This window comes from Ipomoea nil, unplaced genomic scaffold (genome assembly GCF_001879475.1).
Source record: "Ipomoea nil cultivar Tokyo-kokei standard unplaced genomic scaffold, Asagao_1.1 scaffold3172, whole genome shotgun sequence".
Lineage (NCBI taxonomy): Eukaryota > Viridiplantae > Streptophyta > Magnoliopsida > Solanales > Convolvulaceae > Ipomoea > Ipomoea nil.
The window spans coordinates 3143245-3157249 of record NW_017619600.1 but is presented as its reverse complement, the minus strand read 5'-3'; the positions used below and the strand labels follow the sequence as shown (position 1 = coordinate 3157249).

At 31.0% G+C, this 14005-nt stretch overlaps 1 pseudogene; it reads left to right on the top strand.

The window, feature by feature from the left end:
* LOC109168113 lies at nucleotides 1-11208 on the top strand (annotated as a pseudogene).
* Nucleotides 11209-14005: the final 2797 nt, after the last annotated feature.

Below are 14005 nucleotides of genomic sequence, written 5' to 3'. Positions count from 1 at the left end.
ATGCTGGGACACTTGCATAAGTATTGTCTGAAGGCCCGGGATGTGGCCTTACCGGTCGACCAATATCCTTACAGTGATGACTTGCGTTCCGGGCTGAGGAGAGGACCGCGTAAGGTGGGTGCATCGTGGGCGGTCGACCAATATCCTTACAGTGATGACTTGCGTTCCGGGTTGAGGAGAGGACCGCGTAAGGTGGTTGCACCGTGGTTGCTGGATAAGGACGGGAAGCCGATGTAGGCTGCTGCTGCTACGGCGTCGGAAACACAAACTGCCGGCGTTGTGGCGGTCTTGGCTGTTGGCCGACGGGAGGAGGAGGCCGTGGTGGTGGCTGCTTCGAAACGTAGAAGGGAGGGGTCTGGTGGCGGTGGTAGGAGGAATGGAGGTAGTGGCGATGATATTACAATGACAGATGTCCCAAAAAACTTGTCCTCGGCGGGTTCTGGTTCCCAGACCCGCCCATCATCATGAGTACTCTTAGCTAGAACGATCGTGGCTTGGGCAATCCACGGACAGTTTGTGAAGTAGTGGACCTTGTGTTGCGTAAGAAGCCTGATGCTTGGGCAATCCACGACAAAAGTATGCACGATGAAATTAAAAAGCGTTGTTAATTAAAGCTTTACTGATGCTTTATATTTTTTAATGCCTGTCATCAATGATAACGATTGACGACGAAAATTGAGAAATCATCAAGAAAAATTTATTGACAAAATCTTAAATGCGTCACAAAATATACATTTGCTGGCATTTTATATATTGAAATCTTTGTCATGTATTATGTTATTAGTGATGAGTATTATGAATTGTTCGAAAAGAATTTACTATGAAATTCAAAATGCATCAATAAATATTATGTTGTTTGGTGGTTGTAAATATTTTTATTTGTAGTTCAATTATAAAAACTAACTATCAAAAAAATACAATGGTATATACAGAGTAATTAATAAATTAGATATGACTAGCATTAAAATATGGTAATATAGTACTGAATTACAAGGATATAATTAAAATAAGTATTCTAATAGATTTGCTAATAACTACAATACAATATGTGTGTGTGTGTGTGTGTGTGTGTGTGTGTGTGTGTGTGTATATATATATATATATATATATATATATATATATATATATATATATTAAAAAGAGCATTGAATTAGACTCGGAAATATGAAACTTCCAAGTTCTGCATCAGGCTACCTGGTTCCTTTATTGATAGAGAAAAACACAAGTTAGTATAACATTAATAACTTCATTAAGCAATAATTAAAAACACGGGTTAATATGACATGGAATTTTAATGATACCTAGGGGGAAAAAATCATACGTTTTCTATCGTTCAACTATTGTGAACAAGTTCAAAATATATACCATAAAATGTAAATGAAAAAAATCATAAACCTAGACACTAACTTGCATACAATCTTGATAATTGAGTTATTCTCCATATAATATAATATAAAAGTAAAAATAATTTTGGAAATATATTGAGTTATCAAAGTAAGAAAGCTTACCAAAAATAATAGGATGTACTATCATAGCAAGGTTTCAAAACATGAAGTCGGTATTACTCGTCCTGATCTTTCCTTTGCAGTCAATCAGTTATGTCAACACATGCACACACCTACATTTGCTCAATGGGAACAACTAAAGAGAGTTTTAAGGCATGTTAAAGGAACTGTTACTTTTGGTCTACGAGTCAGACAATCATCTTCAAGAGAAATTCATACCTTCTCTAATTCTGATTGGGCTGGCTGTCCAGAGGATAGAAAATCCACAAGTGGCTTTGCTGTTTTTCTTGGGTCTAATCTTATATCATGGGTTTGCAAGAAGTGAAGAACTGTTGCTAGATCTTCTACTGAAGCTGAATATAAAGCTCTAGAAGATATTTGTGCTGAGGTAATTAGGATCATGTTCCTTCTACGAGAAATCCATATTCCAGGTATTTCAGTTCCTAAATTATGGTGTATGTGATAACCTTGGAGCTACATATATGTGTGCCAATCCCATCTTTCATGCTCACACCAAACATGTAGAGTTAGATTATCACTTTGTACGAGATAGAATTGTTGCTGGAGAAATTCAAATCAATTTCATCTCAACAAAAGATCAACTTGCAGACATATTTACCAAAGCATTGCCTAGTCCTAGATTTTCTTTTCTCAAAGACAAGCTACAAGTTACAAGTATATCATGTGCTTGAGGGAGAGTATTAGGACTAATATTAGATTTCTTGTATTTGAATTATAGTATGACTTCATATTCTGTCTCCCTATGATTCCTCTTATATATATTCTTCTTGTTTGTACAGTTATAATCATTGTTTATCTAATACAGTTTACTTGAGTTTTTCAAGACTACAATTATAATTGCTCTAATAAATTAATTTGAACAGATTGAATACCCAGTAGTCCCATAATTTGGGGAGAGCAATAAATTAGTAATTTATTAGTACATAGTATTATGGGCCGTAGGGCTCACCTCTGACAGTTGAAAAGACTAAGTGACTGCCCTCATGTGAAATGTGATGAATGGAGGGCCCAATAAACAGTTCAAACTGTAATAATCTCTCACTGTAAAGTTGCAGACTGGTAGGCTGGATAACATATAGTCTGGGCCCTATATCCATTATGCCAATTGGATGATCAATCCGCAATTTATATCCTGCATCACGGCACACGTTGCATTGTGTACCCAGATGCAAAACGACGTCATTTTGATTTTTTTTTTTTAATTTCGCTACCCAGTGTTTGGCAGTTAATTTTCCTTTAAAAAAAATTTCATGTTCAAAAATGTACATAATGTTATACTAGAATACACATAATTGTATACATGAATGTACATAATTATATAACGAAATACACATAATCTTTTTTAAAAGATAATACACATAATCTAACATAATACATAATAAACATAAACTTTTAACATAATGCACATCAACTGTTAACATAATACACAAAACTTTTCTGATTCGGATATACATAATTGTATAAAAAAATGAACATAATGGTATAAAAAATGTACATAATAAAAAATATACATAATTATATAAACAAATATACATAATCATGTCAACTTCCTACCGCGCCTCTCAAAACGACGTCGTTTTGAGAGGTGCGGGACGCACAGTGTACTGTACGTCGTGGTGCAAGGTATAACTATTGTGATCAACCACTCTGGTCCACAGGTTCGGCATTTATTATATCTTCATCATCTTCTTCTTCTTTGCTTATAATATTCAAGATTCTCATCTCAAACTAATTCAGATTTGATTAAGAGTTTGACTCTCACTCAAAAAAAAAATATAAAAATTCTAGTTTAAAGCTTTGTAGTGAACTTATAGTTTAATAAGTAATACTCAATTCGTCCTATTTTATCTGTCTTACTTTTTTTTTTTTTTTTTTTGTATGTTCTAAAATATTGTTCACTTTACAAATAAACATCATTATATTGTATTTTTATTTTCACATTATCCTTTCAACTTTTACCATAAGCCCCAAACTCATTAATTCTCAGCAAATGTCATCCACTCAAACTAAATTTACTTCTTATCCTCTCAAGAATCGTGCGGGGTTGGAAGAACAGATATAGAGAAACATTTTTCTTCCTTCTATGCCTCTTCATTTCCAAATCAAAGAAAATGAACATTGGGCGATATGGGCATCAACAGGGACGGAGTCAAAGTGGGGCAGCTGTCCCCCTCACCCCACCCCCACTTTATATATAATTTTTGTATGTATATATGTATATATAGTATTTGTTAGTATTAGTAAAATAAAACTATTAAGTGTTAATAAAAGTTGATTTATATAAGTTGGTTGAGCATGTGTTGAGTTATGATAAAGGATAGGTGTTCAAATCTTAGTATTAACATAATTTTATGGTTTCAACACAGTCACATTTTTAATAGCTTTATATATATATATAAAATTCTTTTATATTAATAATGAGATGTATTTTTTTTTTAAATTATTTCTTTTGTTTTAATGTTTTGCCTTAATGAAAAAAATTTCTAAATCCCTACTAGCTACTTCGTCCCCTCAACCGAATTTTGACTTCGCCCCTGAGCATCAACAACTATTCCTACTCTTCATTTCTTACCGTCTCTTAAACCGTTGTTGCCGCCAGTCCAATCTCTGATCAATATCATGAAGCATAAGAATTTTATAACTCTCTAAAATACACAACTTTCAACGGAACAATGTCGCCACCCACATAAGCTCCCTTGAGGCTGTCGACATTCGCAGCTCAATAGCGCGACATTCCCCTCCATCATTCAGATTTATATACATCACTACTCTATGTTTTTCTATCTCTTATTAGCCAAGGAAATTGTAGAAATGATGGTTTTTATAAGTTTTAAGTTCATTTTATGGAGTATTTTTGTATAATTAATGGGTGTAAAAATGAATAGAAGACAAACAAGTTATGTAGTATTTGACTATTTGTGGAAGAAAGAAGAAGAAATGTCTACGGATGAGATGAAGAAATGAAGCAAAATTATTGCTGAAAAATGAAGATGAAACGTCTACTGTCTACCGATGAGATGATGAGAGGAAGAAAGATCGATGAAGAAATAAAGCAAAATTGTTAGAAAGTACAAGGAATATAAGTGAAAGACTTCTACTATATAACTTCCAAAATTTACTCCCTGAGGTGGCAAACTAGGATTGGTTATTTTCATCATGTGGGTTCACTGAAAAGTGTCTACATAAAAAACATGTGAGAGGGAGTACAAGTTGGGAGTTTAAAATGAGAGTACACCAAGTATTTTCCTGAGTGAAAATGGAGTTTCCTCAAAAAAGAAAAAAAAAAGAAGTGAAAATGGAGTTCACTTTTTTTAACTATCTTAAATTATGTGCCAAAAGCAAGTGAGATGGATATTTTGGGACGAGTTCTACTACATGGACTCCCAAATTCTACTCCCTGACAAACCAGTATTGATTATTTACATTATGTGGGTCCACAGAAAGGTGTTTACATAAAAAACATGTGAGATAGAATACGAGTTGAGAGTATAAAATAAGAGTACGCCCAAGTATTTTTCTTTTGGGACAGAGGGAGTAATTTCATCCTTTAATTCTCGTCCAAGAAGAAAGATCATTATATTTATTATTTATTTATTTGGACCTATAACACATGTATCTTCACAACAAACTAATCCAGATTCGGTGTGAATTGTGTTTATAGAGTTTTGGTCATATTTGAGGAATGATTCAATCTAAAACTTTTTATAATGATAAACACATATACGAGTAGACGATCTTTTGATGTTGTAGTTGCATTAGTAACTTGTAAATTCTCATCCGAAAAATGAAATGCATGACAAAAATTTAACAATATTGTATTTAATGTTTCATCCTTAAATGTTCCCTCAAACAACAAAGATCATTTCAACCAAGTAGTTTGTAGTTTAATAATATCCCTGTGATTCTTTTAAATGGGATGACACAAGTTTGAACCTCAGTAGGGGCATTGACTTTATGTATGTATGAACAAATACTACATTGTAACAGAGTTGGTAGTATTCAACATGCATGCAGTGTCATTATTATTATAAGAATTTTTACCTACCAGTAATTTGTTTTCAACAAAGATACATCCAAAATATATTACCTATAACTCAACTACGATATTGCGAGTTAACCCCATCTTGTAAAAGAATAAAATCTCACAAAATCTCATAGTGCCAATTTTCAAGTATTTTAACCCCACAAAAGTGACCTACTTGCATTACAAAATTAGGTTCCTCCACACAATTTGTGAATGAATGATGCCCTCACATTGTTGACAATAACACTTGCATGTCTGCTAATAGCTTATGTTTGACATGAGTTGATTCTCATTGGAGGAATTAGTTGTAACTCAGGTCTATGTACTTAAGTTTAGTAATACTTAAATTGTATTTTCAATATTTAAAATTTTCAAATAATATATTTTTAAGACTCGATATTTAAATGAAATAATAATTCGAATATATTCATTTTAGGTAAAATATTTAAATTTTCTTAGGATAGTTCAAAAAAAAGAATGTTGGGACTGCAACTTAAAGGTTCGAGTTTAGCATCTTGTCATCGGACCGTAGCGATTTACTGGAAAGTAAACATACTGCAGTGCCGAATCCAACAAAGAAAAAAAAAGATGGTATACTTTTGACCTTTTGTTATTTATTTTAATCTTTTATATTTTTCATTATTTAGGCATTAATGTTTTTTTTTTTAATACATGATCATGCTAAAAATAATACATAATATGGACAAGCCAACTAACTCTAAGAGAGTTTTGAAAATTGAAATATTGTTATTACAAAATATATTTAATTATATTTAATATATTCTATTTATAATTCACAATTTAGGTTTAAAGTGTGAAATGGATACAATTTTAAGATTTGATATTATATTTAAACCGAATTTTTTTTAGATATATCATAATTTAAAATATTTAATCCAATAACTAATCTTGTTAGCCGAAAATTTAAATTCAGTTGAAAATATAAGTTTCTTCTCCAATCTATATCTATATCTATATCTATATATGTATATATATAAAAGTAAAATCCTCTTATTTCATTTTCCCGTCCAAACTTTTGTAGTAAAACTTATTTGGTAACCAAATGTAAAATTGAAATTAATTAAAATTTATTAATTGATAATATTGTTTCTATATTCGTGTATTAACCTAATTGGTAAATATATTAATTGGTACTATTTTTTTCTTATATTCATTTATTTATATTGAGTAATTATATATAGAGATATAAATATGTATACTAACATACAACGGCTCCAATGTTTATCCTTACCCAGGATATTTCTCCATTGATGACTTGCAGAGCTATTAGACTGCAATTGGTGCGTACCTATATGAAGTCCCATAGAGAAAGGGGAGTGATTCCATAAAATCTAGAGAGTGCATGTTTCACGATCAAGAGGTATTTTATTTTTCAATTTTGTTTTTTTTTTCTACGACTCTAATGTTTATCATTATCCAGGATATTTCTCCATTGAAGACTTTCAGAGCTATTAGATGGTGATTGGTGTGCACCTATATGAAGTCCCATAGAGAAAGGAAAGTGATGCCATAAAATCTAGAGAGTGCATATTTCATGATCAAATAGTATTTTTTTTTCGATTTTGCTTTTTTTTTTTTTTTTTTAGAACTCGTGTTGTATATGAAATTGGGAAAAAGATGCATTACAAAGCTGCTTCCTATACTGAAAAAATAAATTGCAAAATAATACTTTTCTTTTTTACTCCATTGCAGGGAACTTCATGCTCATATACCAAGGGAGCATGTTGGTAAGTACGGCAAGCTTTTCAAAAAATGAAAAGTTTATGCCATTAAAAATTTTATGGTGATAAGTAATTTCTATATTTACAAAAAATGCACTCATTATTTTATGTCGTAATTCAACTATGCTACATTGGTTAAAGAATAAAAAAAAATGACAACTTTTCTTGACAAATTTATTTATTGAAATCATTTTCATCTTTGAAATGTGTATATGATAAACAGTTCGTTGTTAAGTTTCATTTACAAATTTAATCTACATTTGAATTCTTCTTTTTTTATTAACATGTTTAACTTATTGATTTTCTAATTGTACGTGGATACAAAGTAAATTATCTAATTTTGTTATTTTTATTGTATTTTGTATATTTATTTTTTAAGTAGTTTATTTGTTTATAGGGACAATCAAGTGAAGGCTACAGTGTGAGATCAACATATACCAAGAGTTGAAACCTTTTTTTTTTTTTAATTCTGGCCTTGCAAATCCTATGGATGTTCTTATGCAATTGTGTAGAGTTAAAAATGATACGAAGAGTTAATCTAAACACAAGTGTTTTAATTTTTCTTTATATTTGAAAGTGTTTGAATAAGGACAAGTAATGAATGTTCTTTTTTATTAGCCGGTTATGTCAACATATGTAACTCTTAATACACAACTCCTTTTCAATCAGAATTTCCAGAGTTTTGTGATTTTCTACAAAGGTAAATTTATTATGTTTTAATCATTATCATAATGTTTTTATCATTTATTTTTGTACATATTTTGTTTATGATTGTCATTTTTTTCTTTTCAGTTTATGTGTTGATTAGATCCTCTAACAAACATTATTGATATTTATGAGATGATTGAGGTAAACAGTAGCAATAAAATATTTTTTTGTTTAAATTGATGCAGTACGTGGCATCAAATTTTCTAATCATCTTTTGCCACTTTTTAAATGATTTATTAGTATAAATTGTCACACTTTAACATGTATTTTTTTAATGTTAATAAATAAATTAGCTTAAAATAATACATTAAAATCCAAAGGATAAGCAAAGTATAATCTAAAGTATAAAATAAAGTCAAAGTTGTACATGTTTGCAAAGTGATGGAGCATTTTAATAGTCTCAGTGCATCCAATTAAAGACATCATTTAACTGATTATTTATTTCTTATGTCACATTAAAGGTTCAATACTGTAGATACATATAAAGTATTAGTAATAACATTGGTACTGCTAAATGTGTATATAACTAATTATTTATTGATTTAGGGTCAAAGAGTGTCCTATATGATCTTAGAGCTCAAATTTTACTTCCAGATATATTATAAATAATCAACCTACACTAGTACTATCTTATCTTCATATGAACAAAACTCATTATCTTTGAAATTGTGAAAACAATTAAAAGCCCCTCACTACAATTTTCCTCTCTGTAATCACAGTTTCTTTCGTATAACTTAAAAAATAAATGTTTCACATATAATAGTAAATGGAATTATAATATAGTAGAAAATAGGAATTAATATTATGGTAAAGTATATATTAGTTGAAATTGTACTTATTTTTAATAAATCTTTTTTTTTTTTTTTACACTTCTGGAAGATTTTTTTGAGCCTTCAACACATACAGAACTATAAACGGTCATTTTTAGGTTGAATTCATCTTTCATGTGTAGCTGTATTTTCACCAACTAATTTAATAAAGCATATTTTGTAAGTAAATATAAAATGAATATTAACTAAAATCTTGATAATATTGTTTCCATATTCACGTATTTAACGTAATAACATAATAGCATATAGAAAACACATATTAGTTATATTCTATAATATAATAATATTTTTGGTAACATTATTGTTTGCAAATTCTCCGTATTTTTTTTACGTATTTATAATATCGTGTAAAAAGATATTAATTAATTAGGTAATAACATAATCGCATAATTGGTAATATTATGTATGGTATTACCGTGTAGAATTTTTGGATGTTTATCACCAACTAATTTAATACAACTTATTTTGTAAGCAAATGTAAAATAGAAATTAACTAAAATCTTGGTATATTATTTTCATACTCAATGCTATAACGTACTAACATAATACCCTATATAACCAATTTAAACAATTTATAATATAACCAATTCATATATAAAGTTATATATTTTATAAAATGTAAAGTTACTGAAAATATAAAAAAAAATCTGTATATATATGTATATGTTACTGGAATATAGTTATGTAAAGATATATATTAAAAAATGGAAAATGGAATAGAATCGTTTAGTATCCACAATTTATAAGGAAAATTTTGTAATTAAAGATGGAAAAGGTCTTGCAATACGAGATGGAAATATAAGGTTTAGTCGAGATGAAAAGAATATTAATCGAGATGAAAATTAATAATTTTTACACCAAATGTTATTTTATACTAAGAATGTAAGGATTGTGTAATTATAAGGTCTACAACCTCACGGTCAAATCTATACTATAAATAAAAATAAAATTCTATTTACTTGATTTCCTGCCCAAATAATAGTAAATAGTAAAGGTAAATTAAAAAAAATGAAAAAAGAATATAAATATTTCACAATAATATTCTACATCATCAATTAAAAATGGAATGAAAATTAGGTAGATTGGAAAAAGAAATGAATACTAATATTTTGCACTAAAAATTAAAAATTAAAAAAAAAAAAGAATTGAAGTAAGATTAATTGGAAAAGGAAATGAATATTAATAATTAACTGAAAATAAAAAATGATACATAATTGACTAATATGGAAAAGAAAATGGTCAGATCATTACATTTTAATTTTTCATAATAATATTATGAGTTAATTCCACTTTTGGTCCTACATTTATTGGGCATTGGACACATTTTGACCGGTTTAATTAATTTACCCACATTGAACCCAGACTTTTCTAAAGGTGGACAATTTAGGTCCATCGTTACATTAGCTGTTAGATAGCCGTGAAGTCGAAGGGCATTTACGTCCTTTCAAGTGTTAGTCTTCCACAGCCTTCATTTGTTGACTTTTATTTCTTCTTCATGTTCTCTGGCCAGTCCACCACTCCTTGCGGCGGTCCACGAAGACCCTCCCAAGAAACCAAAACGGAACAAATATGCCTTAGCCTGCTCCATGTTGGCCTCCATGACTTCCGTTTTACTTGGCTATGACATAGGAGTGATGAGTGGAGCATCAATTTATATAAAGAAGGATCTGGACGTCTCCGACGTGCAGGTGGAGCTCCTCATCGGAACTATCAACATCTACTCGCTCGTCGGATCCGCCTTGGCGGGGCGGACCTCCGACTGGATTGGCCGCCGCTACACCATCGTCTTGGCGGGTGGCATTTTCTTCGTCGGCGCACTCTTGATGGGCTTCGCCACCGGCTTCTCTTTCCTTATGGTGGGTCGCTTTGTCGCCGGAATCGGCGTTGGATACGCCCTGATGATCGCACCGGTGTACACCGCCGAGGTGGCGCCCGCCTCCATCCGCGGCTTCCTCACTTCCTTCCCTGAAGTATTCATCAATTTTGGTGTTTTACTTGGATTCGTTGCAAATTACTCTTTTGCAAGGCTTCCATTACACTTGGGATGGCAATTGATGTTGGGAGTAGGTTTGGTTCCGGCAGCCATATTAGCGGTCGACGTTCTCTCCATGCCGGAGTCGCCGCGGTGGTTGGTGATGCAGGGCCGCCTCTGAGACGCCAAGAAAGTTTTGGACAAAACTTCTGATTCCTTGGAAGAATCCCAACAGAGATTAGCGGATATTAAAGAAGCGGCGGGCATTCCGGCGGACTGCAAAGACGACGTCGTGGAAATCAAGAAGGAGATGAGCGGCGGCAAGGGGGTTTGGAAGGAGCTTTTCGTCCATCCGACCTCGAAAATCCTGCACATTCTGTTGGCCGGCATCCTGCACATTTGTTAATTCTTGAAATAAAAGTCAACAAATGAAGGTTGTGGAAGACTAACACTTGAAAGGACGTAAATGCCCTTCGACTTCACGGCTATCTAACAGCTAATGTAACGATGGACTTAAATTGTCCACTTTTAGAAAAGTCTGGGTTCAATGTGGGTAAATTAATTAAACCGGTCAAAATGTGTCCAATGCCCAATAAATGTAGGACCAAAAGTGGAATTAACTCTAATATTATATAGTATAATACAGAGTGAATTTCATTTTTGGTCCTACTGTTATAGGGGCGTTTCCAATTTTAGTCCACCTTAATTTTTTTGCCACTTTATAACCACTATTATTGAATGTGTTCCACTTTTAGTCCCACCGTTAGTATTTCCATCAAGAAGCCGTGTAATCTAGGGGTATTTTGACCTTTCTTCTCATCCAAGATTATGTTTGACTAAAGAAATGAGAACATTAAACCAAAAACCTAAGAAACCTCGCCGGCCCATGTTGGAACGAATGAAACGATGTAGCTTTGACTTCCCATTCTCGTTGTTCGAAGAGCCATCTTCGAATATTGGAGGAGGAGGACGAAGCGCATGGATTAAAAGAGAAGAGACAAACATAAAAAGACCAAAGTACCATTTGATTATACGGCCTCTTGACGGAAATATTAACGGTGGACTAAAAGTGGAACACATTCAATAACAGTGGTTGTAAAGTGGCAAAAAAAATTAAAGTGGACTGAAATTGTAAACGCCCCTATAACAGTAGGACCAAAAATGGAATTCACTCTATAATACATCAAATCACAATTATGTCATAAATCTTTCACAATTTTAAACAATGAAATGAAAATTAAAAATGGAGCGAAAATATTTTAATAATAATATTATACATCATCAAGTAAAAGTAAATTACAAATGAAAAGGAAATATTTAAATAATAATATTTTATATCATCAATAGTAAAGGCATATTTTAAACAATAGTAAAGATAAATTAAAAATGCAACGAAAGTTAAAAATGAAACGAAAATCTTTCAATAATAATATTCTACATCATCTATTAAAAATGGATCGAAAATTGGGTAAAAATATCATTGCATCTGATATTCTAATTGGCTAATTGACTAAAAAAAATAATTGGATGAAAATGAATATGACATTACAAATTGACTGAAAATATAAAAAGAAATGAATACTAATAGTTGACTACAAATAAAAAAGATCCATAATTGATTAATATGAAAAAAATAAATGGTTAGACCATTGCATTTTAATTAAAATGAAACGGAAACTAAAATTTGACGGAAATATTTCAATAATAATTCTATATCATAAATAGTAAATGCATATTTTAAACAATATTAAAGATAAATTAAAAATGGAACGAAAATATTTCAATAATAATATTATACATCATCAATTAAAAATGGAACAAAAATTAAGTAAAAATATCACTGCGTATGATATTCTAATTGACTAATTGGCTAAATATATAAAAGAATAATTTGCTAAAAATAAATTTGATATTACTAATTGACTTAAAATATAAAAGGATCGCTAATTGACTAAGACTCTACCATTATATATTTCCACCCGAGTCACCTATCTTAATCGACCGAAGGTGTTAGCTCTATACGATGATGGACAGGATTGCGTTGCAACTACCAATGTCGTCTACAAAGAGGTTTCAATAATGTGTAAATACAATCGTTGATACTATGAGTTTTTTAAATGACAAAATTGCTATATATCTAGACAAAAAAAAATTCATACAAATGAATTAAGATAGCAATTCATTCCTATAACTGAGTTGCTAGAGAACAAACACATTTGCCTAATTTATTAAAAAGAAAATACTAAATAATGATAAATAAAATCTTCAAAGTTACAGCACCGCATGCGTACATCTACACATTAGCTATTAATTTGAACAATTATTTGCTCAAATTCAAACAATGATAACATCAAAACACATAAATAATCCAAACCATATCTTCGATTGCACTATATAATATTTGATATTCTAATTTAAATAATTATATATCAATCTAAATATTTTTAATATTTTATAACAAATCCATTTCGTGCATTGCACAGGCGAAAATACTAGTAATAGGAAGAATTTGACTTGTGTTAATGTTTTTTTTTTTGGATAAGGGTCAAATAGGCCGTTCAATAAGTCAGCAATTAGCCTCATAACAAAAGTTCCAATTAGGCCCTTCATCTCTTCACTTGTATGCAATTAAGCCCATAATTTTTAAAATTTATGCAATTAGCTCAATTTTCAAGTAAACACAAGGTAATAGCGGATATTTTTTTATTTTTTATTAAAAAAAATTATACAAAAAAAAAAAAAAAAAAAAAAGAAAGAAAGAAGAGAAGCCATCTTCTCTATCCAACTAGATGGAGAAGCCAGACTTGCTTCTCCAGGGAAGGGCAGTGTAAACAGGTAGACGTAAAGGGTTGCAGAATAAGATAACAAGAAGTTCTTGCTGAAGCTCAAACAGAGGATTGACAGGTGAGGAGTTTGGGAAATGGATTATATTTTTGTTTTCTTATGTTTATATATAACGTTGTAAAATCAGAGGTTGTTGTTCTTCTGAAATGTTGCATCTCTTGATTGACTTGTTTTTCCATGATTGGTGAAGGGATTCTTGAATTATATCCATATTCTACCAAATAGAAAGAAACCATTGCCAATCCTCCATGAAGTCAGTGGCATATTGAAGCCTGGAAGGTACACAAAATAGTTTGCTGACATTCATTGGCCTGCAAAAAAGTTCGTTTCTGAATCAAGAAAATCTTGTTTTTGTTTTT